General features: G+C 35.1%; 1 protein-coding gene and 1 non-coding gene across 2 annotated transcripts in view; one reads left to right on the top strand and one right to left on the bottom strand.

Annotated features, from left to right (window-relative positions):
- Positions 1 to 27,450, top strand: part of LOC134542579 (uncharacterized) — a 434,599-nt gene that overhangs the window by 147,793 nt on the left and 259,356 nt on the right. The gene's annotated exons all lie outside the window — the stretch shown is intronic.
- Trnas-gcu (transfer RNA serine (anticodon GCU)) lies at positions 26,467 to 26,548 on the bottom strand. Its single transcript has one exon. It is a non-coding gene; the product is annotated as a tRNA-Ser (tRNA).

Here is a 27,450-nt window from a genome sequence, read left to right on the forward strand (position 1 = left end):
AACTGCATTACACAATGTGGAAATTCATTACTGGTGCTTCAAAACTACCAGAAAAGAAAAGAAAAACGGACGAGGACAAGTCAGAATATAAAGTTAAATATGACAAAATCGCCCGGTCCCGTACCTTTTTAACGTCTTGGTGTTCCGAGTTTCTTTGGCTTCGTTACGACACAGAAACAAAACAAATGTTTTGCAAAGTCTGCGAAACGCATTCAAAATCATCTGGATCAGTTTTTGTTACGGGCTGCTCAAGTTTTCGCAAGGAAAACCTAACGTCGCATGCTACAAGCAGTGCCCACAAGTCTCAAGATATGGAAGATGCAATACTGACAAAACCTGGACAATCCAAAGCAGAGATGACCTTACAAAGTATTCAAAAGGATGTTTTCACTAAACTGGAAATACTGTTTCGTACGTCTCATGCCCTGGCTAAACATGGGCGACCTTTCACAGACTTTGTTTGACAGTGAAAGGCAAAGAAAGGCCTGGATGTTGGTAATACTTACCGCACTGACAAGAAGTGCAAAGAATTTCTGGGTTCCATTGCAGAAATAGAACGCCAGGAATTGGAAAATAACTTAAGAAGTGCACCATATATTTCAGTAATGTCTGATGAGTCTACAGACAGTGCTGTACAAGAACAGGTCATTGTTTATGTAAGGTTTGCTGTTAAAGGGGTAATACATGGTAAGTTTGTAGTGTTAAACATGTAGAAAGGCCTAATGCAGCCCTGATTTATGACTGCATATTGTGTGTTTTAAATGAGTATTGTGGGTTCACCATTTCAGATTTAAAGATGCATTTGGTAGGCTTTGCAAGTGATGGTGCAGCAGTGATGCGAGGATTACATAATGGAGTTAGTACCAAATTGAAGCAATCAATTCAGCCCAATTTGGTTGCTATACATTGTCTAGCACACCGTCTTGAACTCGCATTGAAGGCTGCACACTCTGAAACACCATTGAATCTCAAAGTGGAAAAATTCTTGAAGAAATTATAATTATGCATTCTTCCACCACAGTCCAGGGCACCGAGCGATCTTGAAAAAATATTGTGAAACTCTGAGAATCAAGTTCTGCGTACCTACCAGAGTTGGAGGCACTCGTTGGGTTTCTCACACCAAACGAGCCTTGACAAATGTGCTCAAGATTGTTCCTGCACTTATCCTCATTGCAGAAAATTTATGCCAGGAATCAACGTGTAATGCATCAACTGCTGGTTCATGCAAATTTATTGAAGATGCACTGAACAATTTGGAATTTTTTCAGTATATTCACTTCTTTTGCGATGTAACCTCCATTTTGAGTTACTTTTCACAACTTTTGCAACATCCTTATTTGACTGTAGCAGAAACACAAAATTCACTGTGTGATACTATCACCATGTTAATATATATATATATATATATATATATATATATATATATATATATATATCACGCTCGGCATTATTTAAAAGAATTTTGCGTTAAATTTCGAGTCCCATATATATATATATGAAAAAAAATTTACAATTATTTTTGCGAGTCACTTTTAGTTTCCGCACCCACCGCTAGAATTCGTTGCCGGAGCAGCATCGTTGACTATTGAATCAATTTATTAGCAGAAATAAATACTAAACTACTAGCTGAAGTACCCAACGTTGCCCAAAATTAACACAATGTGAACCAGATTTTTTTTTTAAAATCGGATGTGGACAGTAATTGTCTTCTTAATTCGAACGTCATGTCTATTAATTTCTTCCAGAGTTGCCCGAATTCTGATTTACTGAGTAGTAAAGGGCGATGTAGAAGGGAGGGAGGGGAGGAGCGGTCAAAAATTATAATTTTTTTTTTAAAAAATTTCATTTATTTAATTAAGTGTTTGTTAAAATATTATGTACAATGTGATGCTCTTATTTTTAACGTCAAGTGTGAAATATTTCATCTAGAAAGGCCAAAACACTGTTTTAAGTAGTATTAAAGTGGAATGGTGTTGTTATTTCTAAACATAATATAGCCAGGAAGAAGTTTGGGTTAATACTAATTTTAATTTTATTTTTAAAGTTAAGTTTGGAAAATTACATCAATGTGGGAAAATTCTCTTTAAATGGGAGGGAAACGTAGAAATTTTTTGAAATCTCTTATAGTTATTTTTTTCTTAACTTGACCGTCAAGTTTGAAAAATTTCATCAAGAACTTCCATAATGCTGCTTCTTGGTCGTAGTGGAATTATGTTTTTTTTAAATATATTTTAGACCGAGGGACACGAGAATTTTTTTAATTCAGACATAGATATTCCGCTTACTTTAAACACCAAGTGAGATAAATTTCATAAATAAATACCTATATCCTGTTTTACGGAATGGAGAGAGGTTCAGGGTGGTTTCTGAAACTTCATGTGGACAGGAAGATATGTTATTTTGAAATCAGAAAAATATTATATTTTCTCTTGTTTTTAACATTAATTGGGCTTAAATAAATTTATACGAACCATTATTTTGTTTAAGGGAAGAAAAAAAGGAGGTATGGTGGTTCACCAAAATATTATTTAGGCATTCATCTTATACATTTTCCTAAATTATAGGTATGTTGAACAGTAATTTTCTTCTTCATTTGAATGTCATGTGTTGAAATGTTCATCAAGAAGAACCAAATTTCTGCCTTAAAGGGATGGAAAAGTGGATAGGGGTGGGTTTTTAAATTATTTTTTTTAATTCAATTGAATTCAGTGATTGCCCGCTTAATTTAAATGCAAAGTGTGTTAAATTACATTAAAAATCTGGTTTAGGGTGTATTGTTTTATTAAATGTTATTTAATATTAAATTGATCCACCTCTTTTTAAAAATTAACTGTAGACAGTATTTTTATACTTTTTTTTGGATGCAAAGTGAACAAAATTCCATCAACATTGTTGAAGTTCTGTTTTAAGGGGTATAAACGGGGGTATGAGTGTAATTTTTCAAAAGATAGGCATCGGCTATCCGTATCACTTGACTTGTTTGTAAGGTCCCTGAATTAATTTTTTTTTCAGGCGCGCCAACTCACGTTTGAGATATTATCTATTTAAAAAAAAAATCTTATGAAAATAGGATGAAAAGCTTAAACTTGACAGAGCTAGGCATCGGCTATCTGATTTATCGGACTGCTATATTACAGAATTACTCTCCAGATCTATCCCACAGAAACCATGCATTTTCCTGGGTTATACAAAGTATCCTATGTCACTATCTGGCTCATAAACTATCTCTACGCCAAAAATCATGTCGATTCGTAGCTTCGTTGCTGTGTGAAAGAAGAACATACCAACAAACACACTTTCGCATTTATAATATTAGTAAGGATATAATGAAATTGCTCAGATAAAAGCGTAAAAGACTTGAAAAAATACTAAACCCCGTCTTTGGACCTGATTTTCGACAAGGACTGTCATTAAAACACTGCCCATCTTGTAATAATTCGTTAAAAATTTATTACTATAAAGTTTTTGTTTGTCTCTAAAACTTTGGTTCCCGCCATCCATCACAGGCGGCAGCACCGTGGTTACACATTTCCGTTTCATGCGACTTCCGTTCAGTAGAATTCCCTAACAGTGAAGATAGTAGTTTTTTTTACCAATCAAGGTATTTTCTTCTTACTTGGCACGTTATTTTATAGTATTAAACATGCAAACAAACTTTACCATTTGTATGGTTCTTTTCCTTGATATGCAAGAGTTATTTGCTTCCCTAGCATGGTATTTTCCCCCTCAGAATTAATAATTACAGTGTAGTTGAAGCGTAGTCCCACCGTTAAGATACGCAAGAACTACAGACTTTACCTGAAGTCATGCATTGTAATTTCATTTGTGTGGCATAGCGCACGTGGATCCGAAATATCAGCAGTGAGTTCGTTTTGGTAAAAACATTCCGTCAATTTTCTAGGAAATAACTACTTTCATCACTGTATGCAAGTAGGCCACTATCTATTATTTCTCCAATAAAAAAACTTTTATTACTACATTTCGGAATGAAACTACATATTTTTACATTTGGATATCGGACATGTAAACTTGTTTGTATAGGCATTTTATTTATGCTTACTTTAGATAAACATAACTAAAATAATGACATATGAAAAAGAAAACTTTCTTTTATGAATTGATCCATACCATATATGTGTTTATATGGTTTGGTAAAGGATAAACAAATAAGGTTTTTGCATAGGTAAATAATAAAAATGATGGCCATACAAACAAAATATCATTTAAAAAAATTGTTTGTCTGTAAAGTCGGTTTACGGACGATAGTTTAACGTGACGTCATAACAAAACATTAATGAAATGATTGCATACTTTTATGAATAAAATTGAATCATTTTTATTGAATTATCACTATTTTTATGGATACATAGAAGGAATGAAATGAAATCTACAATTTAATTAATAAATTCACTTTTATTTGCACTCATTAATTCAAATTTTTTTATAACTTTAACGAAGAGATTATTTTAACTATAACATTTATACATGTTTGCTATTTAACTTCTTCTTCTGTGTTATTCTGTAAAGGATAGGACGATGATAGGAAAAGTAGGAAACGAATGGGAGTGTTTCAAGTTTAATGTGCCTCGAAAAAGTCAAATCCATGGTTGTTCCAGTCGAGTGTAAGAGAGATATATGCGGCGCAAGTGTACAATGAGCGTAACGGGACAATGTGCGTAACGGGACAATGAGTCATATTTTCGTGCGTGCAGCCGGTGTTCATCGATTTATTAGATGTTGTCACGTCAAAAAAAAAGTGTGCTTGGAGTCCACGCGCGACACAGTGAAACTTCTTGCTTACTTTCTTATTGGTTACAGGAAAATTAATTCTCTTTGGCTGAGGTCACAGTTAAATATAGGTATGTATATAAATAAGCAAGTATGTGAACGCTTAATTATGCTACATATTGCACAGGTATGCAAGTGTGAAAGTATACGAGTGTGGCGAGCATGCAAGTGTGCAAGCATGAAAGTGTGCAAGCATGCTCCGACATCTCTACCTCTCCCCTGCCGGTTCCCTCACCCCACACCTAACTACTCCCCTCATGCGCTCGGAACTCGCGCACCGCTCGAATGCGCAGAGCAATGTCCAAGCCCCCAACTCCCCCGCATGGTTGACTCTTTTCTACTCTGTCCAACTCTTCATCCAGATCCAGCCTTCTGTTTTCCCGTAAGCCTCCTGCTTGATATTAAAGCATGAAATTTTGCAACCCGCATGTCAGAGCCCAGGGTTTTCCCTGTGTCTATGCAGGTTTTACCTGGGCTCAACCTATCTAGTTTTTAGTCTAGTATTGTCAGTGAGGGGAGTTAGTGATGGCGCCAATCGCTGCCATGGCTGGCCAATCCCCCTCCTAGCACACGATTCATGCTACCCCTCCTGCATGGCTAACACCCTGCATGATTAGAGCGTATGGGCTTCGGCCTGAGACGCACTTAGTCTCCCTACCTAACCCGGAACCCTCCCCAACACACTTAGTTTAGGGGAAAAAATCCGCTCGAAGACTGGAGCGCTGTGAGCAACTGCCTGACCCCAGCACCGCGGCTGGCATGACCTGTGAGGGGTCGCCGACCCCGCAGGCCTGGTGCTGGCCCGACTCCAGCACGGCTAGCGGACACGCGGCGGTGTTGACCACCCGTATCCGGTCCACTGTCGGCCTCCCCTCGGCCGCTTCTCGAGACACTCCGACCTCATCCCAACTGTCCTAACGTCACTTCTATTTTTCTGGTTACTTCTTTTCTCAATTTGCTTCGGATATAGCAGATTTTATAATTCAATGGAACGCCTGAAGTTCATAGTTAATTGCTGCCATTAACAGATGCCCCTGTGAAGTCAATGGCATTTAGAATTTCATTAATTGCTGGGAATTACTGTAACTTTCAAAAATCAATACTATAAATAGATACTATGTTGTGGTGTTTTTAGAATTTCTTCATGGGCTCTACGCCTTAACGAAGAAAAAAATTACAAAGTCAAACGATATTATTAAATAACGGCGAATAACTGGAGTGTTCAGCGGGCTCAATGACCTCGTGGCCTTTCTATTTGCCAACTGTTGATTTGTGAGGAAATGCTTTTAAGTTTAACAATGTGTCATGAGTTTAGAACATTGCATTGTTTATTTGTACAGAGCCCTGCAAGACGAAATAAATACTCGAACCCAAGTTATAGGGAACTTATCATTTTACTGGTTTTTTTCAAGCTAACACACACACACACAATCTTTTTTTTATTTTACTTTCTCCTGTTTTTTTTTACAGGAACTGCACCATTTTATCTTTGAGTAAAAAATTATGCAAAATGTAAACGCTTTTCTTATGAATATTTTTTCCGATTATAAAAATTGGTTTTTGCTGAGCGCATATCAAAGTCATGTCACTTTGTTGCTCAGAAAATGATAAACTAGTTTTAACGTAATATGTACTGTTATATAGATACTTAAGACAGTGTTTAAAAATCATACTTTAAAAAAATTAGAATTTTTTTAAATTGAAAGTGTGATAAAATTACCAACGTTTAAATTAATTGATAAGATTAAAAATATTTAATAGTTACTTGCAAGCCAAAAGATCTAGGTTTGTATCTGAGACCAGCCTAATTTATTTCGGTTTCCCATATATTTCCACAGTTACTCCAGTTACATTCTGGGATGGTTTCTCTTAATAGGCAATGCCCGATCCCTTCCTGAAATTTCCTTCTTTATTTTAGTTGTTCATCTTGAGATCTATAATTGTCTTGTTAGATTGGGATGAATGTCTCATCTACAATTGTGGGTCCATCAGCAGAACAAACTTTAATGCCTGCAGTGCTGGATGCAGAGAAAACCTTGATGGACGTCGTTTCTAAGTTGATGGAGACTTCAATGGCTGCAGTACCAGGAGCATCAGCGATTACCACTGAAGATGCATTGTTGTCTTCCCAATATCTATGACTGTGACAAGATTTTCTCTAAACACAGTAACGCTCGTCGACACGAGAAGAGAGAAAGTATTAAAAATTTTTTCGCAAAATGCTTAGCTGTAAAAAGTGTTGCCTGAAATTTACAAGTAATGATAAGATGAAAAGACACCCGAAGACGTGCAAAGGCCCTGCTGCGCGACAGAAAGTAAAGGTTTCGCTGCAACAGCCATGTATCGACGTGCTTAAGAGTACACCGGGAATTTGTACTACAGCAGTTACATCAGTATCCGGTTCGAGCCTGAAATGTTCGTCTTCATCGACTAGACTCCTTATCGCTACGGCCATATGTCGTTTGCATTTGCTCATTATGCACGAAGACATGATAGGAGCAAAAGCATTAAAAATTATTCTCGTATGAAGTTTCGTTGCGATAAGTGCCATGTTTGTTTACTCAAATTGGCAGTTTGAGACGACACGCAAAAAACTGTAAAGGCGAAATCCGCGTTCCTACTGTGCAGACTTTTCGACCCATTGATTTAGATTGGAGATACGTATGCGTACAAGCACATAAGCAGATGTGCAGCAATTGATTGCTATGACGCCTGGACGTGTAACTAAACACAAGACTGTGCTTGGTGCATTACTGGTAAATGATAATGGATTACACTTGGCGAAATTTGCCTTTCGTGGAATTTTGAAAGACTACTATTAACTAAATACGTTTAGTGAGTCCAAAGAAACTCGTTTTTTTCTTGACGATATCAGGCAGAACATTATCAACAAGCTTACTGATGAAGTAGCAATGGGCGGACCTTTAAAATATAACTTGTGGTTGGACTGTGTATGTGGTAAACCGTATTCGTTTGAAGACCAAGAGAAGAAGGGCGCTTTCAAGACATCAGTTGCTACAATTTACCATTCTGACGATGTAAAGCAGTCAGTTAAACACAGTATCGAGAAACTCAGTCAAGAAGAGGAAGACTGTCAGTAAAGGATCTGGCTGGTCTCTGTCTTCAGTAAACTGTTTGGAGCTGAGAATCAATCAGTTCAAACCAATGCAGAATAAATATTTATTATATTGACATCTTTCACAAGTTTTCCTGTAGTAGAGTAGAAACTATGTAATAAATTTTTATTTGTAACAATCTTATGTTTTTTTTTCGACCCTGTCATTTCTTTTGATAATTTTAACTAATTAAATTTGTATTGATCAATGATCGAACCGAGGTGATCGAATCAATCGTAATTTTAACAAGCAATTTTGTCTGATGACTGTTGGAATTATTTCCCAATTTTCTAGCTTAAAAATTGCAGATTTTCAAAATGGGAGCCAAATTTTAAAATGGTGTGGCACCCTGGTAATAAATGAAGTTGAACTCTAGCGGTCAAAAATTAAACTGATATGGTGACATCATACTCTAGCAGACGAAAACAATATGGCAGCAGCAACCTCCATCAGACGAATACAAGATGGCCGCCATGAAGTCATACTGGCTGACGTAATATCTGCCTTGGTATTAGTGGTGGGAGGTATGTATGCAGGTGGCTTCCATGAAGGAAGGAAATATCGCCATTTTTAATCAATTGACCTCGTTGAGTTCGAACTAAGTACCTTTATATCAATTTTATAAACAAATAAATTTACAATTTTTCTAAAATTTTAATTTTTTCCCGTTAAAATCAGATAATTACGGATTTTCAAGTGTGCAGCCGTAACCAAAATTTCAACGATGCCAACATACTTCAAAATGTCGGTCATAACAAAAAGTGCGACGATGACGACATACAAACCAATATGGTGGCAGTAATGAAAAGTGCAGCGTTCTAGAACATAAGTTGGCGAGCGTAACGAAAATTTTAACGTTCTAGAATCCAAAATGTCGGGTGTAACGAAATGTGCAGTGTTTAAAATAATTTTTAAAAAAATGTTTTGAATTTTTTGGTCAAAAATTAAATAATTTCAAGTTTACGATCAAGGTCAAGGACCCTAGTGACTAAGAGTGGCTAGACGAAGAGAAATTTAAGCCACTATAATGAATTATAATTTTTTTTAAGGCACATGTCTTTTGAGAAATTTTGTATTTTGAATTTTTGATTTTTTTGAGGAATCAAACGGAAATTTTAACTCAAAACGGAATTTTTACTTCAAAATAGGGAAATTACTAGGAATTTTGAGGAAATTTGACACCAAGATGACCACCATGACGTCACAATACAATATGGCGCTCTCCTCCTCCGGTTTCTTCTAACGGACCCTGTGCCAGCTCCGCCATTTACATTGTATATTTGGAAACTTGATTTTACGTATGGATGTTAATTTTTTTTTGTAAGTACGGAAGTTGGCGAGGTCATATTGTGTGAAGATTTTTGAATAAACGGGCCAGCCCTGTTGATGTAGATCGCAGCATTCCACACTTCGTACACTGGGGTTGACGTTTTAGTCCCATCTTCAGCATGGATGCTTTTTAATTTTAGAAAGTTTGTAACCCGTCCCACACTCACTCGCAAAATGAATAATGGTCAAGAAGAACTGAAGAATGTAAATAAAGAAAAACCAAGAGAAAATGAATGAAGTGCTAACAGCCAAGAGGAGGTAAAGAATGTCGCGAAAGCTGAAGAGGGGTCAAAAAATTAACAAGAAGATGGATGAACCCAACAAAAAGCTAGGAGGGTAAGAGCGGTGTTTATGGCACCATCTCACGTTATGAGCTGGAGTTAAACTTCAGTGTATTACGAAATAAACAAATAAAAACATAGACTAAAAATTGTGTGAAGAGACACCGTGAAGGATGTACGAACTGCAAACAGGAGCATACGAAAAATTTATTTTCGGGGTGAATAGGGAGATTAAGCACTTTTCCCGCTATTTGCTTTCAAATTATTTTCATTAATTGGAATGAATGAAAGGATTTTTAGTATTTTTTCGTATGCCTCTGACTGCAAGTAAACAATTTTGTGCGTTTTCTCATGTCCTTACAAATAAAGAAATTTCACCCTTTCTAAAACTGTGTTTTTCAAGTATTAAAAATACTTACAGTATTTCTTTTTATGTATATTTTATATTATTTACTGTTTCTCGTCGTTCATCCGCATGCAATCTCTCATTTAATGTATTTAATTACATATTGCAAACCATTCCAATTTTGCAAAAGCTTAGGTAGTTTGTGTTGAGGTGTAGGTATTTAGTAAGGAATTGTCTTCATTTATTAATTTTGACGTGCAAACTTCCATTCTCTCGTCACAGTGATAGTTGGCCAAACATTCTTGTGTGACGAAATACCGTCAGATTCTAATCGCTAATAGCCATGAGACTAATAATGCGTCAACAATTGTTCAGCCCACAACGGATAGTGCATGTCTGTACGTGTTTGTCGCGCAGTATGTGTTTTGCTTGTTATGGTTTTACGAGTGTAGAAGCATACGCGTAGCCTAACTGTTACGAACCAGCCAAAGTGTAAATATATAAATTGGTGTAGCGTGGAAACGTGTTTATCTAGGACATTGTTTCTTCTGTCATTGAGAAGAACTTTCGGAGCACTACTAGGACCCAAAGTAAGACAATAAGTTATATTTATTCACCGGAATATAACTGAACATTGACTATTCTGTTTAACTATTGCATTAAAGAGATAGATAATTAAATTATCTCACATTATTACGAAACAATTGTTACGATTTAATTCCTACGTTTTCACGAAATGCGATCCCAAACTGTGACTTTCTCTGAGTTTATTTTTTGTTGATCATTTTCATATTTCTGGTTACTGCACTTTATATTTTTGTATGGTATTTATTGAGACCTGAAAAATTCGCTGGTTCATTTCGTGTTATGCTAAAATTCAAATAATTATACCTTAGTGCGGCTTCTGCCATTGGTTCACTGTTAATCTGGAGGACTGAGGGCCAATTAGAGACCCTCACTCATAGAAGTGTCGAATCACAGTTTACCCAGTCGAGACGACTCACAAGTCAGCAGCCAATGTATAGTTGGCATTTTCCCGAGTGTGTAGAGGATATTGAAGTCTATCCTGAAGTTCATTGAACCCAGGAATTTTTCCGGTCTGTAGGTATTTATCATCGAGACGCACCTCACCAGCGCAGATCCTGGCACCTCTGGTTCAGCGGGGAATTCCTGAGCGAGGAACTGAAGCCGGGCACGAGACAGGAGGAGGAGGAGGTTGGAGTTGTAGTCCTCCAGAGGGACATCTGAAGAGCACGTGGCACTCTAGGAGATGCGGTCTGCCGCGAATAAGCTGGAGCAACGCCCTTTTGAAGCATTACGAAGATAGTATTTGTGCCGTCACATCAGTGTAGGAATGAAGAAAATCTCGGCAAACTTTGGTGGAATTTCCGAGACAGGCCGAAAAAGTCTTTGTCTTCAAGACTATTCTTGAGATGACGGCATAGTCTCCACGGCTCTTCATCTTGGAGCATTGCATTGCGGTATAATATCCCCGATTGCCATTTGTGCCATCTAACAAAACAAACTAATTTCTTCAAATTCGGAAATAATATTTTGCGATTTATGCGTGTTTTTCATCGTGGGCTTTTAATTGTACTGTGCCATGTACAATTATTGATTGTACATGCTACAGCGCAATAAAATTAGAATTTTTGGTATCATTACAGTAAATGTTCTAAAATTCACGCAAGATTTTAACTGTGCACTGTTGGTGCGGTAAAGTGTTGCCAATTAAAAAAAAAGCGTGACAGTTAACAGTTTAGGGTTTCAGGGTTATTATTTTATGCCATAAATAACTCTTTACTGTAATTTTTATAAATAAATATAATTCAATTTTTAATTAAAACCTGTGTTTTCTAAGACATTTTTTCTTGCGTTATTTTTTGGGACTCTCAATGTTTAATATCCCTGAGAATTCAGAAAATTAGCGTTTGACATTTACATCTAGTCTCAAAGAACCGTCTAAAAAAATTGTTTGGTTTAAAAAAATGACTGGATTGATTTAATATTAGCTCATTTACATAATTCAATGTTTCTAGATCTACTTAAGTGTTTGTTTTCTTTGAAATTGGATTTTAAACAAAAAATTAAGATCTATTTGAGCATTTAAAATACTTCAAAAGATTTGCAATTTAAATTTTTATTTTTGTCATGAAAATCAATGTAATTGTGTCTCTGTGCTGTTGTCATATCATTACCTTTACTTCGTCTGGAAACGTTTCATGATTTTGCCATAATTTTTGGCATTCGTCGTCTATGTTTGTAAGTACTCTATTTACTTTCTGGTGCAATCAAAAGCTCGAAGTTGATAAAAAGAACTTTTGACCCCTTTACGAGTAATATTTGTAACACTGCTATTTCAATAAGTTATATTTCGCGAAAAATTTTGCAATAAAAACATAGGGTAAAGTAAGGTAATTTCGTGATAAAATTAATTTTTCGCTAATAAATATTGTTTTATTCAACAATTACTGTCGTATTTGGGCAAAATTGTTTAACATTTGTGTAATACTAACATTATAAGTAATATACTTACCATTATATACATCTTTTCAACACAAAATTTAATTTCAAATTTTAAATGGTTTGACAGGTAATTTCGTGATATGGGTATCTAATTTCGTGATAGGGGTTAGGCAATTTCGTGATACAATAACAATACAAATATTTTCAAACAATTACCAACTATAATAACAAATAATATAATTTTAACTTGTAACATGCATTCTAATTGCTTTTTTCTTCATTTCATCATAAAAAAAAATTCAAATAACCTTCGAAAAATTAGGTTTAGTCTAGTTTATTTAGATGCTTACATCGCTCAACTCACTTTCAGCATTAGCACAATTATCATACATGAAAACTAGTTCCCCAGAATCAGCAGGTTGGCACTCTTCGTGATAAGGCATCAAGCAATAACAGCATTGTAGCCATTTAGCGCCATTTCTTATTTGAACGTCTCTGAAATAACTGTTCCCGCACATACCACAGATCCAATCTTCATCAAGAATTTGGACTTCCTTTGATTTTGTCTTGCATTCGCGAAGTTCTGGACCAGATATGGACGGTTCTAATGTTGGTGTCGAAGCTTTTGAAGTTGATGGGACAATCTTGGAAGTTGATGGAACAGCCTTGGAAGTTGATGGGACAATCTTGGAAGTTGATGGGACAGCCTTGGAAGTTGATGGGATATTCTTGGAAATTGATGGAACATTCTTGGAAGTTCATGGAACAGCCTTGGAAGTTGATGGGACAATCTTGGAAGTTGATGGGACAGCCTTGGAAGTTGATGGGACAATCTTGGAAGTTGATGGGACAATCTTGGAATTTGATGGGACAGCCTTGGAAGTTGATGGGACAATCTTGGAAGTTGATGGGTCAGCCTTGGAAGTTGATGGTGTAGCCTTAGTAGTTGATGGGACAGCCTTGGAAGTTGATGGGGTAGCCTTGGACGTTGATGGGGTAGCCTTTGTGGTTGATAAGATATCCTTCGATGATGACATTACAGGATTCGATGTTAGTAGGGCAGCATCTAAAGTTGAAGTGGCAGGTCTACTGGAGTAAGGCATCTTGCACTTGAGTCTCGCTTTCTCTTTCCTTTGTTAATGAGTGTGTCTCTTGACATTGATGGCAGGACCAAGATCTTGTCAGCTACCAATATCTGATCCTTTTCCAGCTGTTCTTGAGGTAGAGGCTTGTTTGTTAGTTTGGAGGGTTCAAAAGCTTCCTTAGGAATAGCACACTTGTTGAATGGATAAATTCCCATTTTCTTGAAAGAATTTGTAATGTTCTTAGTGCAGAAGCTCCCAATAAAGGCAGTATTCATAATCGTATGAAAATTTGTTCTATTTGGTTTTTCCATTGGATTTTCCTTCATGTAGGAGTTAAGACGTTGACCCAATGTGATTTTAAGGATTTGTAAACTCCTACATCTAACGGTTGCAAAAAATGAGTTGTATGGGCTGGGAAAGTAAATAAAAAAATCTGATTTTCTTTCGCAAACGAAATAACTTCAGGGTTAATATGCGATGCGTGTGAATCCATGAAGAGGATGACTGGTCGAGCAGGAGGAATGGAGGCTACAAAGAACTGGAACCATTCAAAGAACAGATCACTGTTAATCCACCCTTTTGGAGAGAACTTCACTATTGCATTAGGCAAACAATCTTTTTTTAGGTTACCTATCGTTCCACCTGACACCTTTGAAAATAATCATAGGCGGAATCCATGTCCCATTTGCGCACACACATCCCAAAAGTGTATGTGATTCTCCCCTGTATGCATAAACTCTCTTATAAACATATCGCTTTCCCACTGCTGTTACAACTTTGTTTGCTTTCACGACATACGAAAGACCTGTTTCGTCACAGTTCCATTGCCTATCAGGTGCTTCTTTGATATCCAATCGGTCCAGTAATTCCTCTAATTTAATATAAAAATCCCAAATGATTTCTTCATTTGCCATAGAAGCCTTGTATGCTGCAAGGTTTTCTGGAGCTCTTAATGAGAGGTTGTACCTACTCTTGAAATTTGTCCACCACCATTTGCTAGCACTTTCACAGTCAGAATTAAATAAATTTTCACGGCCGGCACTTTTTGCGAGTTCATGTGCTACTTTCCTTACTGTAGAAACAGTTAAACCAAATCCTAACTCTTGCATCTCTATGATGTAATTATACAGACTAATTTCTAGGTTTGAAGTGAGAGCGAATGGTCTTCCTAGTTTTGGCAGAGGTTCATTTCTGTTTTCACAGGGGATATTTTTTAAATAGTCTCTTAGTGTACTCCATGGCACACCCATTTCCTCGGAGGCTTTATAAAGTGAACAATTTTGTTGTTTAACTAATTCAGCAGCTGCAATTAACTGTCTGGAGTCATATTTGCTGTATTTACTTCTTGCTTTATTCATCATTCAACTTTAAAATAAAAAAATAGCCAATGTATTTTTGTGATAGCATATAGGTAATTTCGTGATATAGGTAATTTCGTGATATAGGTAATTTCGTGACACACTATAATTAGCTTTCTAAGTGAAACTAAGTTATTGTAAACTTAATTTACAACACAAACTCTCATAATAATTTTGTTCTAACAAGCTTATAAATCTTACAAGATCAATTCATATTAAAGGCTTTGAAAATTTATCTTTAGCAAGGACAAAAATGCTAAGAAACGCCATGAACAACATAAGCAATAACAACTGTATGCAGAAGCACAAAATCATACAATTATTCACACTTTAAGAGGTTTATATTCTCTACAAAACTGTGTATTAAATGCTAACATACCATGTACATGGATCCTTTTATGAATATTCAAAGTTAAACCTGCAAAAGAGTACTCATATTTAACGAAACTTTGCTCACTTTTACGAAAACTTTTGTTTTGTGACGTTGACGCATTCCAAGACACGAACGATACATACCACACTATTTAGCGGAGAACGCTGAAACTACCAGACCAAAATTCAGCTCCAAAAAACCGCTGGTATTTTCGTTACAAACGTCATAAAAAATGTCACGAAATTACCTGTGTCACGAAATTACCTTACTTTACCCTACTTTGAATCATTTTCTCTTTAATATTACCACAGTTTACACGTTTTTTTGTTTTTATCATATTTTAAAGGAAGTTTTAACTAATACATCAAAATAAAAATACATATATTGAACGTATTCACTGTTTAATTTTAATACCCTTGCAAAAAGATTGTAGAATTTAAAATAAATTGATTATAATTTAAACAAAATTAATAAAAAAGATTTAGAAATGAATAACGCAAATATTTAGTTGGAAACCCTTGGAGATCTCAAAAGATGATATCAAGTGTGGCACTTGCAAATATGAAGAAAACGAGCGAACCTTATCTCCCACAAATTTTCTCAGTGGAATTAAAAAAAAAATGAGGTTTCAAAAGTTATAAGATAGCAAGAACATTAGCTGCACGTGCTATTGGACAACCCAAGTGAATTCGAGGAAATTGTTAAACTTTTTATTCCACAGAAAGAAGCTGGGTAGTTCCCTAAGAAATTAGAGTACTATCCATTCTAGTAAAACTGACTAAATAAGCAGCTCACTTGCGTTCACTGCGAATTATTCCTCAAAGAATTGCACAGAAAGACGAAGTTGAAATTTTCTTTGTTGGAGAATTGCAATGTTTCGTATAAATTATTTATATAAACGGCTATCTTTAAAAGAAACTGAGAAAAATAAGTAAGCGAGTTTTACAGTACACTCAGATGTTTGAACATCTAACCTCGGTAATGGGGAAAATTCATGTGTTTTCAAGTTGCAAATGAACTTAAAATACGAAACTCGGACACGAAAATTAACGTAAAATATTTAACGTAAAATAAGACCGGGCGGGATAAATATACGAAAAGTATTAATTTTAGGGAGAAATTATAAAAATGGTTCCTTGTGCAGGTCCATCAAAGTGGTTGCCGAGACTATACCGTGCACGCCCATCAGCGTCTATTAAAGTACCCTGGAACACTTTTTGGAAATTCTAATAGGTATAACAATATATGACCGCCACTTAAAAAATCCCTATAATTTATTAGCCAGGAAACAACAAACAAGCCGTCATTTTTTTGGTTTTCTAAGGTATTACGTACATGGTGCTATCTTTCAAGAAATTTTCAAACTAAAATTTGCAGTTCAATAAATACTTTAAACCAATACTAACCTGAAAATTTTAAAATTTATTATAATACTAATTATAAGTATGTATTTTGCTTCAACGACAAAAATCAGTCTATCTATACTTCCTACTAACTTAGCTTAAACATATTGAGCTGATTCAACATTTGAAATTTACTAGAAAAAAAATTAATAACGAAATTATTTTAATCAACATTGTGTCGAATGGATTTAAGATAAAAATATGTTCGTGTCTCTATAGCATGACAAAAGTTGTGCTATCTCGACATTTAAATGTTAACTAAGGATTGTCAAAATTGTATTGCTTATTTTTTAAATTGATATTACTTCTGACTATAAATGCTTATGACTATAAATCATAACATAAAGTATTTAAGGATGGTTGTACTACCATAAAGTTTTATTTGGCACACCCGAGCTAACCCGACGCCCGAAGCTTCGAGAAAGGCGGTGTTTATTCTCGTTACTCCGCGCGGCGGCGTGCGGGATTCGCAAGGCCACTCGGCGATAGATACCACCGCTGAGGCAGGACGATGCGCGTGGAGCTTTGGGGGGAGGGAGTAGCGACGACCCTTGTTATCCGGCCAGGCACGCGTGGCATGTCTTACGTCAATGGATGGCGCATGACATCAGTGGCCATGTGGGGCTGCCAGTCAGCTCCGAAGCTGGCATTGTAGCCTGGTATTTCGCCTGGTTCGTAACAATATTATGTTTCTAGCAGTTTCTTTAGTAAGATGGCCTACGATAATTGCCACATTTTATTTAAATTTATAAATAAATAATTCTTGTTCGAATAGCCTCTTAAAGTTATTTTTTATTAATTTTATTACTTTTTTTTTGAGATAAATGACTGGTAGCCAAATTATAAATCGAATCATATTGCATACACTAAGTAAGAGATACCTTTTTCTTCTTCAAAATAGGACCTTTATGCTTCAATTTTTTTTTACAAATTCTACTTTTAAAATTCATTTTACAGCAGTTTTAAAATAATGGACGAAATTCTTGTTGCCTCATTATTTCCACACATTAATTGATCTATTTATTTAAACGCTTAATATATATATATATTTTTTTTTGAGAAATAAAACCAAACAAATCACGAAACGTCAGCAAGCAGTTAGTTTCAATGATCGACATTTAGGGTTAATTTTCTTTTAGTGTTTACAGTTTACTTGGAGAAAATAGCCTACAATTTTTAATGTTTTAAGTTTTTTTTAAGTTAATATAAAAATGGAAAATGCGAGTTGTGAAATTTAATATCGAATGTTATCTTCGAGATGCGTGCAGGTGTTGAATACAGGTTATTAGCGTGCTGCAGTGTATCCCACTTGCCGGCCCTTGGAGGCGTGTAGCGCCTCGCGCGAGGCTGGCTGGACGGCCCAGGGTCGCCAACTGCCCTCTGAGAAAGCGAGAAGGAGCAAGCAACTGCCAACAACACGCGCCGCGCACTCTTGCAGCTCGCGGACAGTGATGGATCGGCGCAGTTGGCGCTCCTGTCACCGTACGGACACCCCCTCCCTCCTCCTCTTCCCGGCACAGCAACCAACACACGCAGAAGAACGTATTTCAAAGTTCCGAACCAATAACCAGTAAAAAATTACCCTTCTGAGTTCATTTAGTTTCTTAGAACAGTGACTGAATCCATCTACTTCACCATAATAAGTAATGCGCTTACTTGTCCTTCAGTATTTAAATGAAATTTTTTTTTTTATAAATGTAAGGAATATTTAAACCGTAATATGAATTAAACCAGAGGTGCCCCCCCCCCCCCCAAACACTATGACTCACTCCCCCCCTTCCTAACCTAATATTGCCCCCCCCCCCCCCCCGAAATTTGTTATGCTATTTTCTCAATGATTTACTCAATTATTTTATAATATTATACTTTTTTAGTATTATATTTTATCACATTTTGCATTAATTAAAACTGATTTTCTAATAACAATTTTGGTCATATCAGGTAATATTTCCATCCTAAACCGACAGATGCCAAACTGCTTTTGTTGAGGAAAGTGCGGGGTTGCCAATTTGATTTACAAGATCCCTTTCAATTATCAAAGCACCAGAAACGTATTTTCACATTAGAAGCTATAATTATGTAAATCATTTATACATTTTTCTCGTCTTTTACCACCTCCCCCCCCCCCCCTGAAATTTTAATGACGCAGTCTGCGTCGTTACCCCCCCCCCTTGTGGGCACCCCTGATTAAACTTTATAAAACTAGTCCTAGCTCATTTAAACAGACTCTTACGTATTTTATTAAAGAGAGAGAGAGAGAGAAAGATATATATTTGTTTTACTATTCACACTTGAGATTGAATAGCTCCGGAGATATAATTCGTATAATTAAACTGTATTTACATTCTTTCTGTCTTTTGAAATGTATTATTTTGGCAGCAAATAGCAAAATACAACACAGAAACTGTACGAACAGAGCAGTAAATAAAACACCATCGAAATACAAACACAAACTAAAAATGTTATCTCTTTGGTCATGCCATCGCTCTTATAACATTAATTTCCCATCAAATCCACTTAATTATCGCTTCTGTGTCAGGTTGTTTCATTTTATTTGGATAATTTATTAGGTTTCAATTTTGTCAGTATTTGAACAATTTCAATTTTTCAACGATTTCCTCTTTAACACAACACTCGAAGAATTTCTTGCGTAAGATTTTTTTTACGGTGTAGGCCCCAGCCAGCAATGTTTAAACACTTCTCCTCGCCACAAAGTTCCTCCGAGACGCTTGGAGCAGCGCCGGAGACCTTCTTTATGGCGACCATGTTTGTGTTCGCAAGGAACTGGCCCGGCCGGGCTTAGAGGCGACTTTTCCACACACGGTCTGCCAAGAGCACGTGTGGAAATGTTCCTCCTTTTTTTTTCAAATACAACGCGGTGTTCTATCACCATAGCTACTTTTGGCTGGAAAGTTCTCGTGTTTGTTCTTAGTATCTACTGAAACTGGGAAAATTCAAGCGTTTTTCATCCACATTGACACTGCCTGGTATTTTTTTTTGTTTCATTAGTACAACAGTTTATACATCACAAGGCTTTAACAGTGTTGCTAATATTTTGCTACCTTTTTTTTTAAAACAACCTTTAAATATGTACAAATGGAGTCTTTTTAATACAACACAAACGGCATAAAAAAGAATGGTTTCGTTGTCACCACGTCATTTCCCTTGGGAAAATAATTTAAAGTGAAAATCAAATGATTTTGTTCAGACAAAAAAAAATCATTAATTTTTTCCCACAAAAATTTCTGCTAATAATAAACAACTTTGTTGGCATAAAAATTTATTTGTTTGTCAAAACAAAATACTCAGCATAGTGAATCATTTCAAAGTCCTGTTTGCAAAAACATATTTTTCATTTTTTAGTGGTTGGTAAGTGAATTATTATTGACAAAACTAGCTATCGCAATTTTAGCATGAGTTTGACAAATGTAAGCTAATTCGTATCGTATTAATTTGGTTTTCAGGAAAAATTAGTAAATAAATAACAACCTAATAGCATTTTTAGTTTCACTTAAGCTTATGAATATATGTTCTAATAATACCTATATAAAATTTTGTAAATACTGGAAGATTTATATGCTATGTATCGTATGGTGACTTAGTTGTATTACTGTGACTAATTTCTGGCTACGGTAATTAAATGCGTAGAAAGAGAAAATAATTACAACGCTAGCAAATACGAACGAAGTAAATGATATTTTTTAAGCTTAAATTATATGTAATATTCGCGAGACATTTTTCCAAATGCAAAATGATGGAAACAGTAAAACAACGGTTGCTTTAAGATTTATTATTCTTTGTTTGTCAAAATTGTATTTTTATTTTATGCAGCATGAGTAGGCCGTTTCAAAGAATACCTACCAGAATTTTAAGCATCAAAAACGGGGCAACAATAAAATATTCACCAACATAATTTCTTAGCGAAATTATTATTGATAATCTATGCGTGGCAGGATATGGTAGTGGCACTGTGCAGTATAAAATTTGCACTAATTTTTGTACTGAGTTCAAAACTAAATGGGGAAAGAATTTTTTGAATTCTATATTTTGACATGTATTTATTAGTTAGACGAATAAAACATTTTGTATAATATATAACAATAACTTAACATTATGCTCTAGGCGTATGCTGTGATGGTTAACTCGACATAGTCAATTGCCAGTTTCATTTCAAATTTCAACCAATAAGGTTAGGTATTTAATGTGTTTTCATCTATAATTTCATTTAATGTCGATGAGTAATTAAATATAAATAAAACAAAAAAAGTTTTTTAATTTATTTGTTTTCTTTGTTGATAAAGAAGATTTATTTGACTGGGAATACAAATAATTATCTTTATTTACACCAAAAACCTGTGTACAAACACCTTTTCACTGAATGTCGAGCTGTCTTATATTATTTGGTTTATCATATGTTTTTAAGAAGGGCTTATTATTTAATTAACTTGCTACAGGCAATGGAAAATAAGTTCATCGAACTTAGAAATTAAAATGTGTGAAGTGAACGTCGTTTGCCGTTCGTAATGCGAGAAGATCAATGAAAGTTTGGCGAAATATATACTCTCAGGGCACTTGATATCATTACGTAGTGTAAGAGAGCTAGTTCTCGCAATCTTTTTACTTGGGACATTTTCCTTTCGGAACATCTGGATCCTGAGTCAAACAAGCATTCTAGAAGGTTGACACACCAAGACATAGCAGTAACAAAGAAAAAAGAAAAATTCTTACTAGGGACAAATAAACAAAAAAAAAAAAGACTGAAAAGTATACCAAGAAAGGAGACCAAAATCTGAACTATCAAAAGTTCTAAATAAAATTAAGAAACCACAATTCATTTACTTTAGTTTAAACTTGCTGTGATACATGCATTGCACGGGCAGGTAAAGATTTTTTTTAACTGTGCTAGTTGTAGTACTCGTCGTTGACACTTTTGATTTCCTATTCTTGGAAAAGAATTGCCATGCTTTCAGCTCCATATATATTTGGCCATTAAAACTAATAATGTTTATGTAACAGTTTAAAACAATTCAATCACTATTCTACGTTTTTAGTGAAAATATGCTTTGTCTTTCGTTAAATATGCATGTGTTAGCTATTAAAAATTTACTGTTTTCATTTTATTTAGAACAGTGTATTTTTATAACAGTGAAATGTTTCCAATCGGTAAAATAGCTAAATAGTTTACCTATTACAAAGAATCAACTTCACATTTCCTTAATAATACTAGTAGAGATAATCCCACATAAAATTTTATGGCTTTTATTTCACCTTAAGATTTTGGGAGATTTTTTTTCTTTTGCAGCGACTTGTATTTGCGAGTCCTAATTTATTTAGGTAATATAAAAAGGTAAGCTCAGCATTACTTATACAACAAATGACTAGCAAAGACGTTTCACTAGACTGAGGAGAAATTCTTTGCAATGACTTTCAACCCAAGGCGCTAAGGTGGTTTCATGAGCACTGAGTTATAGAACTTACACCCCCGTTCAATTAAAATACCATCGTAAATTATTTATAATTTAAGTAATCCCTTTCTTCACCCACAATGTTTCATCAGTAGCTTAGCGGGATCAATGTAATTGACCATAAATCAAAAAAATATCTAAAAAGTTAATTTTCTATCTATATATGACAGGTAATGGATGAATTTAATAATTTTCGGAAGCATTTTATCTTACATAACCTGTTTCCACGCTGTTTTAAGCTATGCTTAGTAATAAGATAAATTAATTTCTTCTTCAACTTTCAGGTAGACCGTAAGAATTAACGGGGGCCATCTGCATAAGGTCTCTATTAAAACCATTTTTAAAAATATTACAAAATGATATTTATAAAACTAAAATGCTATATTTATTTATGTAATTATTTTTTTATTTATTTTTTTTTTAGCTGAGAATTTTTGTGTGCTTCGATAAATTTTAGTTGTGGTTACCTCGTCGTGCAAATTTATGCAGTTAATTAAAAGTGATGCTTTGTCGATCAGATGTGGCCTCGTGTCGTGTTTTTCACAAAGCCGTTACTTAACAAATTTGCTGTTCTGTGCCAAAAAATGAATCAGCCATCCGCGACATCGCCACCCCACAGCGCTGTTGTTAATCCTGTTCGTGTTGTTGATCCTGTTCGTGTTGTTGATACTGTTCGTGTTGTTGATCCTGTCGATGATCCTGTTCGTGCTGTTGCGTAAAAATTCCCGTGCAAGCGCTAAACACGCCAATGGGAGGCTGTACGAACAAATTTACTGCCAGTTTGCTTTCAAATCCAATCACTTTGGTAATGTCGCACGATGCACGTAATAATATAATTTATTATCGGAGTCATAATGTATCAAGTTATGTATGATATAAAATATAATTTGTTTTCTTAACGCCTATCTTATATTCACGTTCTTCGAAAACTGTTGTGAAATACCAAAGTGTTAATATAAAGCTTTAAGTTAAAATACACATTGGCGAATTTCGAGCCTGAGGTATTAATATGATTATTTAATTATTCATTTCAGTTAGTTGCGTAGATAATAGTTTTCAGAAATTTTGTAAAATAATAAATTATATTTTCTATTCAACTCCATTATTTTAATGAGATACCTTTATATTACATTAATGAATAATTTTTAAGTAAAATAGATTTGTGTATACTTAATGTTCAGGAGCATTGATATTGAATAATCATTTTTTTTAAACAAATAATTTTTGTAAGGAAATTTCTCTAAGCTTTTAATACCTACATTTTTAAATAAAAAATAATAATTTATAATAATTATGTTAACGTGATAACGTGTTTAATTTACATTCATCTGACTATCATGATCACTAACGTAATCTTAGTTATCGTCTATCATAATCACATACAAGACGAGCAAGATAAAAGAATTTTCCTTGCAATTTGGTTCCTTTAGAAATTTTTTATATAAGCTATAAGCAGTTTAAATCGTGGTCCCTGCGCATACTACCTCGAGGCTGTGGACTTTCAATTTGCAAACCTCTCCGAATTTAAGACACCTGGTTTCGAATAAGTTGAAGCCACCATGGGAATTATATTAAATATAAACCGTGAAAATCAACAAATAAATAGAATAAAGTTTAGTAATTTAAAACATTTGGCGCATGATTTTTCAAAACTCGAAATGGTGTAAATTTATACAAATGGTTCTAAACTAACAAAATAATGATTCAGGCTTCGGTAAGAATACAAGAATGTAGACCTTTCATTGCAATACCTTACCCGATGAATTACAGGTTTGGATTTATTTGTGAAATTACAGGTACAAGAAGAATAAATTCATTCAGTGCACTGCTTTTTTTTAATATACTGTACGTGTAGGCACAAACAAACGTCATTATAAAAGTGCTAAATATGTGACTGAATAAATTTATAACTATCAAGTAACTATTATTTGTATATATATTTGCGTTTCATACTTCCAAAACCCCATTTAATATATGCTTATTACACAAGTGGTATTCCCATTACACGATAAAGTTCCAGTTTGCAAGATGGACGAGAGATTAGGAAGCTAGACTAACAACCAGCCATACAGTTTTTGGTTTTATAATCAGTTAAGTCACTCAGATTGTTAAAAGTGTTTACTTGTTCAATTAAAGTGATAACAGTAATAACTATTCCACTGAAGTACACATTATCCATTAACATAAGCTACAAAAATACAACAGTTTTAGAAGAACTCCAATCACCCGGATTAATAGGGATCGCTTCTGCTCCCGGTAGCCGAATATCCGGATACTAAATAATAATGGAAAATAGGTAGTAATTGCTTTTAAAAACGCAAAATATTTGAACAGAATATGTATAGTATAAATGTACGTACTCTATTTTAATAACAAAAAAATATTGTTATTTACATTTCCCTAAGTACAGTACTTACATAAACATAATAAGTACTTATGATTCCTTAAACATGTTGATAAGAGTCACATGTTCAGACGTATTAAATCGTTTCCGTGTGGCAAAGTCCCGTATCTGGTTGACGGTGAGATAGAATCTAAACTAGTTCAACTTCTTGCTGCTTCAGTGATTGGACCACAGATTACCTTAAAGACTCTAAGCCAATGAAAAATTCTCAACAAAAGTAACAGCGAATCACAAGCATTCCAGTTGACATGTGTCACGGATTAGTAGCCAATTCAGCAGGTGTAATCTGCACAAGTACATAGAGGATCGTGGAGTTTATCCAAGAGGACTTTGAACCCGCGAATTTTTCCGATCCCTAATGATAACGCAGTCTCCGGACACGCAAGCGCCTCACTAGCTGGTAGTCCTGCTTCGGGTTCAGTAGCCACGTCATCCTTTTGGTCATTAGTTTCTCCCAACAGAGTTACACTTTCATTTATCTCACCATCGTTTAAAATTTCATTTCCAGTCCGAATAACCAAAATCAAGCCAATGGCCTACGTCTTATGCACTGCATTCGGAATAACCAGGAATTTTCAAGAGAATATATCTTATGTTCTCAAGTGACACTTAGTCATCCTCTTCTACTTCTCTTTCTTTATTTACAAATTTAAATTTTTATTATTTTCTCGTTCTGTATTTCTTACTTAGTTGAAATGTCTTTCAGTTTGTTCCAAGCGCATAATGTACGTGTTTTCACTAAATCCAATGCTTCCGCCACTATATAAGTGCAATCTTTAAATTTTTTTTTGTATTGAGTCAAAATGCCTTATTTATTTTAGTGTTTAATCAAAAGCTTCCTCAACAGTAGTCGTTTGTAGAATCGCTTCATAGTTTCAATAACCGATTGGTCCATTGGCTGCAGCAAACTGGTAACGTTTGGCGGCAGGAAAAGGGTTTAAAAATGTGCGTTTTCTCTGTCAAATCAACAAACCTTACAGCCTTCTTTTCCTACAGCCTTCTGATATGGGTAATTCTCATGAAATCTCGAAATTCTTGTCCTTACAGTTTTTACAAAAATCTAACCGACATATGATGGTAATTATTTTTTCCTTAAAAAACACATTACTGAGGGGAATAGTGTTGGTTATAATTGTTGAACCAAACATATATATTTAAATAATAATAAATATACAGTACCCTGAATATATACTCATTTTAAATTACAACCAACAACCTTTACCCTTATCTAGTATACGAGCTATAATCACGTTACAGAAGGCAGGGCAGGCAGATACAGACAAATATGGCTGGATAAAGATGAGAAAGACAAAAAAAGACAGAAAATACAAGACATCCAAGACGGACAGGACAGGCAGGGCTCACAGTACAGACAGAGAATGGACAGGGCGGATAAGATGACAGAACGGATAGGATGGATAACATAGACAAGATGGACAAGGCTTATAAGACGGACAATATAGATAGTACGTACAATGTGTTTAAGACGGACAGGGCGGATAAGAGGACAGAGCGTATAGGGTGGATAAAATAGACATGATGGACAAGGTGTGGACAGAGGTACAATAGGAATAGGGCGAATAAGACGGACGGGGCGGATAAGATGGAGACGACAGATAATACGGACGGGACGGATAAGATGACAGGGCGGATAAAATGTACAGGACGGACATGGCTGGTAAGGTGGACAGGACGTAAAAGACGTATAAGATGTTCAGGGCGCATAAGACGGATATGGTGGATAAACGGACAAGTCAAAGTTACCAAAATATAATTATTTGTACTTGTTTACACTAAAATGAGAACATTTGTAGCAAAATTGCATAGAGGAAACATGAACGCCTTTATTACTATTTTTCAACATATAATTTAAAGTTTTTAATATTTTCAGACAATTTTGCATTGAGCTAAGTTAAGATAACTTAAAGGAAACAGCGAGAATATTTAAAAAGAAAGTATGATAGACTCTTACTGAACAGAGTGTGTATTTTACTTTTTATTGCTCATGTATTTATACATTCGAGCTGTTTTCAACAAGTAATAAAATGACTCCGACGAGGATGGGATTCGAACGCACGCGTGCAGAGCACATTGGATTAGCAGTCCAACGCCTTAACCACTCGGCCACCTCGTCACATAGTCAGATAGGTTGGTACTACGTAATATACAGTTGGTGTGTCGGTTGCGTCTGTAATTGGCAATGGCCACCTCGACTTGTCAGGGCGTCACGTACTATGTGTTTTATAACTGGTATATTGGCTGCACTGTCTCACGTGTTTCCTTTGTTTTACGCCACTCGTCCCTCGTCGCTTCACGCGTGACCTTAATTTTTTTTTACTGTAAACAATGCACCACACAGCTGCGTTATCATCGACATTCGCACTTTCTCTTCCAGCTGTCGACTTGTGCATGGGTAGAGGTTATCTCTCTTGGAGTTAATCTTGCACGACCCTACGCTTCAGCTATGTTTGCCATGCGAAACAACCAAACGTTCACGCGATGAACAATTGTTTCTGTTCTGATTATGATGAACTTCTTTGAACTTGGCCGTGTTCACAATTCCGTGTTCTCCCAAACGATATTATATGCGTTCTTATCATTTCAGGAAATGTTTTTAAGTGTTATCATTAAGCTAAGCTTACAATATTATAATGAACTTTCAAGTAAAATTTTGTAGTGTAATGTGTAATGCGCTTTTGCTGTAAAAAACCAAAATTGTCCATTATATTTTTTTCTTGACCCTGTCTTTTTTGGTAATTTTTTTTTTCATCAGACAAGGGTCGAACCAAGGATGAAAATCGACCGAGTGAATCATTATTTTAATTGGAATTTTTTAAAATTATTTTTAGCATTTCCCCCCTAATTTCTAGGAATTTACAAATTTTACGAATTTTTAAGTTTGCGGCCATTATGTCATCATCGGTTCACTGGTGGCTCGTGGATGAGGAATTTAAGAATTTCTTTTAGAATATATCACCATATTAAATTAAATTAATTTTTTTTAACTGAAACTAACATTTGCATTAGACAAGAATA

Source organism: Bacillus rossius (assembly GCF_032445375.1).
Source record: "Bacillus rossius redtenbacheri isolate Brsri chromosome 9 unlocalized genomic scaffold, Brsri_v3 Brsri_v3_scf9_1, whole genome shotgun sequence".
In the NCBI taxonomy this organism is placed as follows: domain Eukaryota; kingdom Metazoa; phylum Arthropoda; class Insecta; order Phasmatodea; family Bacillidae; genus Bacillus; species Bacillus rossius.